Raw genomic sequence first — 5,782 nt, forward strand, 5'->3', positions numbered from 1 at the left:
ACGAGGGCAGCAGCAGCTGGAAGGGGGCCTTGGAGGGTAAGGTGCAGCGGCCTCCATGCCCTGACCCGGGACCGGGGACCGGGGACCGGGAAGGCGGGGAGAGTCACCTTGGCCGGTGCCCCGGAAGGGGGTGGGGGTGGGGGGGCGAGCGGGACTCTGGAAAACGTGGGGTTGGCTTGGGGCAATTAGATGACACGCTGGGGGGAGAGGGGGTAACTGGGGACCACCCATAGGTACAGCCTGGACCCTGTCTCTGCCGCTCACTCACTCTGACCTTGGGAGCAGGCTCCACACCCCGAGCCTCACTTTCCTCCTGAGCGTCTGGTCCTCGCCTGAGGGGCAGGAGGGATGCTTTACTGTCGGTGGCCGTGGAAATGCTTTGGGCAAAGTGAGGAAAGCTGTAGACCCCAGAGGTGTTGCCAGTGTCAGGGGGGCACCTGGTGGGGACGGGCCACTCGGGAGGGATAGGTGGAGGACCCTGGCTGGCCCAGGGGCAGTGAGCCAGGTGGAAAACAGATTCCATGTTCATGAGTTCTAGAAAACTTGTGTTGGCCACTGGTGCCGTGTGCCGTGGAGACGCCGGAGTGGGCAGGACCGAGGACCTGTCTTCAGGAGGCTTCTCACAGTCCCGACACCCCAGTTCCAGGGTGAGGCCTGGGCAGCGGTACCCGGGGAAGCCCAGAGTCCGGCTCACCCAGCCCTTAGTGAGGGCCAGTCAGAAAGGAGAGCTTCCTGGGGTAGGTGGCCTCTCAGGAGACTGGGGAGGAGGAGGAGGGCTGCCAGGTGCAAGGAGTGACATGGTCAGGGGCCAGGGGACCAAAGCCAGCCTGTCCCTTGTGGGGAACTGAACTCATGAACACCAGGAATGGGGGGGGGGGGAAAAAAAAAGGAAGGGGTGGGTGGGGGGGGGGGGCGGGTAGGAGGGATGATGGAGGACCGAGCCAAAGAGTTTGAACTTTGTCTGAAGGAGCCATAGAGAGATTTAAAGCACAGAGCGAGACAGTGGGTTTGTTCTTGGAAAAGCAGTGGTGTTGCAGGGGGGTTAGACCTAGGCCAGGTCAGTGAGGAAAGTGGGCAGTGGTGGTGGTGGTGGGGGGTGGGGTGTGCAGACCATAACCAGCACCTGGCAGGGCAAGTGCCTTGTGGAGGAGGGGGAGGTGGGGATCTACATGTCAGTGTTTGGCCCGAAGGCTGGTGAACAAGGGGTGCAGACTCTGGAGGGGAAGGCCGGTGCCTGGGTGGTGATTTGGGACAAAGGAGGCAAAGATGTTGGCTCTTGGAGCAGAGAGCCGCTGCCGCGGAGCTGCAGGCTGAGGAGAGCTGAGCGGGATCTCGGTGGGCAAACCCCTCTCTCTGAAATAGTCTCCAGGTGGTAGCATTGCTGGATTTGCCCGTGGCCCTCCCCTCTCCGCTTCCCTCCTGCCTACCGTATTTCCTGTAGTTGTTCACTCCTCTTGCCTGTATTTCTTCATTCATTCATTTGTAAGATTTCTGCAGGGTCTGTCCCAAGCTAATTCTAACCCCCAATGGTTAGGGTCATTTCAGGGTGGTGCAATCTCCTTCAATGCTTGGGGCTTACCTCTGCTTCCTACTCCCAGCTGTGGCTGGGCAAACCACCTGTGAGGCAGGAAATAGCCCAGCATCTCTCTTGAGACACCGGGTCTTCCAGCCCCTGGGGAGCCCACTCCCTGCTTAGTGCCTTACTTTCTGCCCAACCTTGTCTCCGTGTCCTGGTCTGGCTCCCTACCTGGCCTGTCTCTGTGTCTCATGCTCCCTCTGGCACTGCCTCCTCCAGCGGCTCCACCCAGCATCAGCCCCTCCCTCCATGCCTGTGGTCCCTGGGGGCTCAGCATCTGGGGCCTATGGACTTGCCCACAGGTGTTTTAGGATCCGCTGTGAGGCCCCCCGCCCCCCAGTCCTCTGAGGGTCTCCTGGGTGCTCCCTGGGTACCTCATCTCCTGTCAGAAGAGGGGAGCTTGTGGACCAGGCTGGGTGCTCTCCAGGGTGCTGCCGTGTGGGCCCAGGGCCAGCCTTTAGTGCACTGCTCTCCCACATCTGTTCCCTCGCCCTCTCCTTGCACAAACATTGGTGGGGTGCCCACATAGTCCAGACACAGCGCTGGGCACTGGGAACACCCCTGCCCTTGAACAGTCACAGGACTGGGGCTGAGGCAGCCTGATGGGTCTGGAGTCAGGTTAACCCAAACCCCGGGTTATCGGGTTTTTGAACTTGTGTGAGCCTCAGTTTCCTCATCTGCCAAGCTAGATGATAATTTCTGCCTCTTAGGGCTACACAGACAGGCGCTGGGGTGTGGGCCCACCTCCCTAGACGCGGCCTCCTGCAGTCCCAAAGGGGAGCTCAGTTGAAATCCTTTGACGGCTGGTCTGCTCACCTTGAGTCCACTCCCCACCCCAAACTGGAGTCCATGTAATGGGCCCAGTCTGTGGACACTGGCCACACCCGTGATGGGTGAGGGGTCTGCCACTTCTGGGGGCCAAGGGTTTTGTAGCCTCTGCTTAGCCAAGCACATCTGGAAAAAAACTGGAGACTTCTTGACTTGACCAAGTTGAACACTCAGGGGACCTGTGCTCCTTTTTTGCCATGAGCTAAACATTTATCAGACACCTACTACGTGCCGGACACTTTGCTGCAGGCTGTCCCAGCAGCTGTCTCATTTGGTCCTCACATCTCCCCTTGCAGGGGGTTGGTGAGTGTCATCTCTAGGTTATAGAGGAGGAAACAGACTCAGAGCAGCCACGTGTGTTGCCCAAGGACACATGTTGGTTGCTCACACATGAAACCTCTGTCGGGTTTGCCATAGGGTCCAGTGAAAGCTCTTACACGGTCCCTCGAGGACCAAGCACCTTGGGCGAGGTGAGGCGAATTCGACAGAAACACATTGTGCTTTGGGCGCAAGTCACTCTCCTCTTCAAGCTCCTCAGACGACCTGCCACCTCCAGCACAGAAGGGTTAAGGTGAAACGGAGAGTTTCTTAAGTCCCATGGTTGGGAATAGAGCCCAGGTCTTCAAGACTTTCCTTAGACCAACAATTAGCTTTATAAATAGAAAGCCAGTCGGAACTTCTTGATCAAATCTTTCTCTCTCTGTGGATGTTAACCTTCCCTTCCACTCCAGCCTTAGGAGGGAGGCTGGAAAAGGTGACCCAGAGCTCTGGCCTGGGTTCTGGAAAGACTGGAGGTGATCGGAGATGGGGATGTATCTGGCCTTGGGGGTGGGAGTGGGGGAAGGGGACTGGGGCACGGGAGGGGGGACAGAGTGATTCTGCAAATCTCAGGCCATAGATTTTTCAGTGCTCACCAATTCTGAATTTTTAATGTTGAAAGTTCCTTGATTATGCATAAACCCACAACTTCCTGATCCAAACCACACATGCATTTAGCAAAGCCTCTTAAAAACTTAAAAATTACCAAACTCTACATTGGATAGTTTTGAACAGTCAAGATTATGCTTGCCAGGTTGTGGCCCTGACAGCTCAGAGACTCTGCTGTGAGGCTCTTGGGGACTGTGGGTGTGCGGGTGATGGGAGATTTGTCGGGGCTTGGAAGCCAGCTTGTTTTTCAGTTGTTCCTCTAACATTAGGCGAAGTCATATACATTCATAAACATAAGTAAACTGCACCCCAATAAAGGCCATTGCACTGAAGGAAGGATTGCTGAGTTAGACATTTGTTTATGGCTTGAATTGTATCCCCCAAAGAGATATGTTGAAGTCCTCATCCCCCAGAACCTCAGAATATGACTTTATTTGGAAATATGGACATTGCAGGTATTAGTTAAGATGTGGGCATACAGGGTAGGGTGGTCTCCTAACCCAATGTGACTGGTGTCCTTATAAGAAGACAGTCACATGAAGACGAAGATCCCATTGGAGACGGCCATGTGACAATGAAGGCAGAGATGGGAGTGATCCATCTGCGAGCCAAGGAACCCCCGAGATTGCCAGCACACCGCCAGAAGCCGGAAGGAGCCACCAGGTTTCAGAGGGAGCATGGCCCTGCTGACACCTTGACTGTGGGCTTCTGGCCTCCAGAACTGAGCGACAATACATTCCTGGTGTTTTAAGCCACCTAGTGTGTGGTACTTTGTCACATCAGCCGTGGGAAATGAGTACAACGTTGTCTTGGATTGTCCAGCAGAACCGTCCTGTGCGAGGCAGGCTCCCTCACATGAACTCTCTGTGTCCTCAGAGCAGCGTCCAGAGCAGTTTTCCCAGGAGGGAGTGGGGCTCCTCGGTTCTGGTGATGTCGGAGACACACAGATGCCCCTTTCCCGGAGAGCAGGTGCACCTGCGTCCTTTCCTACAAACTCACTTGAGTTTTAGGCTGACGGACATTGCCATTCAGTGTAGCTAAGTTCCCCTGTGCCCGTGGGTGCTCTGTGACATGCAAGGCAGTGGCTTAGCCCTGTTACAGGGACTCCAAAGGCAAGTAGAACACAGCTCTTACCCTAAAGGAGCCTGTGGGCTTATTACCACCACCACCACTACCACCACCATTATCACCATCACCACCAACATCACCATCACCATCACCACCACCACCACCATTACCATCATCATCACCACCATCACCACCACCATCACCATCATCATCATCATCATCATCACCACCACCACCACCATCACCATCATCATCACCATCATCACCACCATCACCATCACCACCACCACCACCACCACCACCATCATCATCACCATCACCACCACCATCACCATCATCATCATCATCATCATCATATCTCTGACCACTGAAGTAGCTTCCATATCAGACATTGTTCTATGTGCCATACATTGAATTCTCGTAAAATCCTAAGAGGCAGATACTACTATTACTTCATTTTTAAAGATGAGGAAAATGAAGTAAAATAGAAGCAAAGTAACTTTGCCAAGCTACTCAGTCATCTAGAAAGTGGCAGAGCCGGGATTTGAACCCAGGCAAGGTGGGTTAAGACACCCTGCTCTGATCCTCCATGCACAAAGGGTTACACAGCCAGCGTTAGAGAAGAGGGTGGAGAGGCAGGATACATACAGCCCGGTGGCGACAGGCAGCTGTCCTGCAGCGGGAGCCGCCCGATGACAGGCTGCCCGTGGGGATACAGAGCAGACACAGAAAGCCCAGCCCTGGGGGGCAGGGGGAGCTTCCCCTCTCACCGAGCCTGGAGCCACCCACCTCTGGACTCCTGGTCACCTGCCAGTGTCAACCTTGCTCATAGGAGGGACTCCAAAATGTTTGTTGGACTTTCAGATGAAGGTGGCAGCCTGAACACGTGCATTTACTCTCTTTCCTTTCTGAAGCCCGCTCCTACAGCAGTAAAGGAATGTTCAAAAGGCCACAAGGCCCACAGGAACCGGAGAGGCCACGATAGCAGTACACTTGGGAGCCGGGAGCAACGAGAGGGACCTGACTCCACCGGCAGAGGACCCACCCAAGTGACCCAGGGACGGGGGCGCGGTCATCGCGGTGGTTGGAAACAGGACTGTGGATCATTCCTTTAGGAGGATTTAGACCCCCAGCCCTGGCAGGAGCCGAGGGTAAATCTAGGGGGAGGGGGTCTCTAACACCAACACATTAGAGAACAAGCAATTAAGGTGACGTTTACATAGCGAATGTGCAGGGCAGCCTCCCAGTCGCAGCTCCTGACCAAGCCCCTCCAGAGAGAAAACAGAAAAGCCTTCTCCAGGGACCCACCCACCCGAGAGGAAGAAGCCCAAGGAGGTCAGTGCAGAGCCTGGAGGGTCAGCCCAGCTGGACCAGCTGCTGTGA

At 55.4% G+C, this 5,782-nt stretch overlaps 1 protein-coding gene across 1 annotated transcript in view; it reads left to right on the forward strand.

Moving 5' to 3' along the window:
• The first annotated feature begins 6 nt into the window (after positions 1 to 6).
• Positions 7 to 5,782, forward strand: part of CLEC2L (C-type lectin domain family 2, member L) — an 18,339-nt gene continuing 12,563 nt past the window's right edge. Inside the window, exon 1 of the mRNA XM_014546718.1 lies at positions 7 to 36. The gene's annotated coding sequence lies outside the window, so the exon portion shown is untranslated. The remainder of the gene's footprint in view (positions 37 to 5,782) is intronic.

The sequence above is a fragment of the Myotis brandtii genome, unplaced genomic scaffold (assembly GCF_000412655.1).
Source record: "Myotis brandtii unplaced genomic scaffold, ASM41265v1 scaffold455, whole genome shotgun sequence".
Taxonomy (NCBI): domain Eukaryota; kingdom Metazoa; phylum Chordata; class Mammalia; order Chiroptera; family Vespertilionidae; genus Myotis; species Myotis brandtii.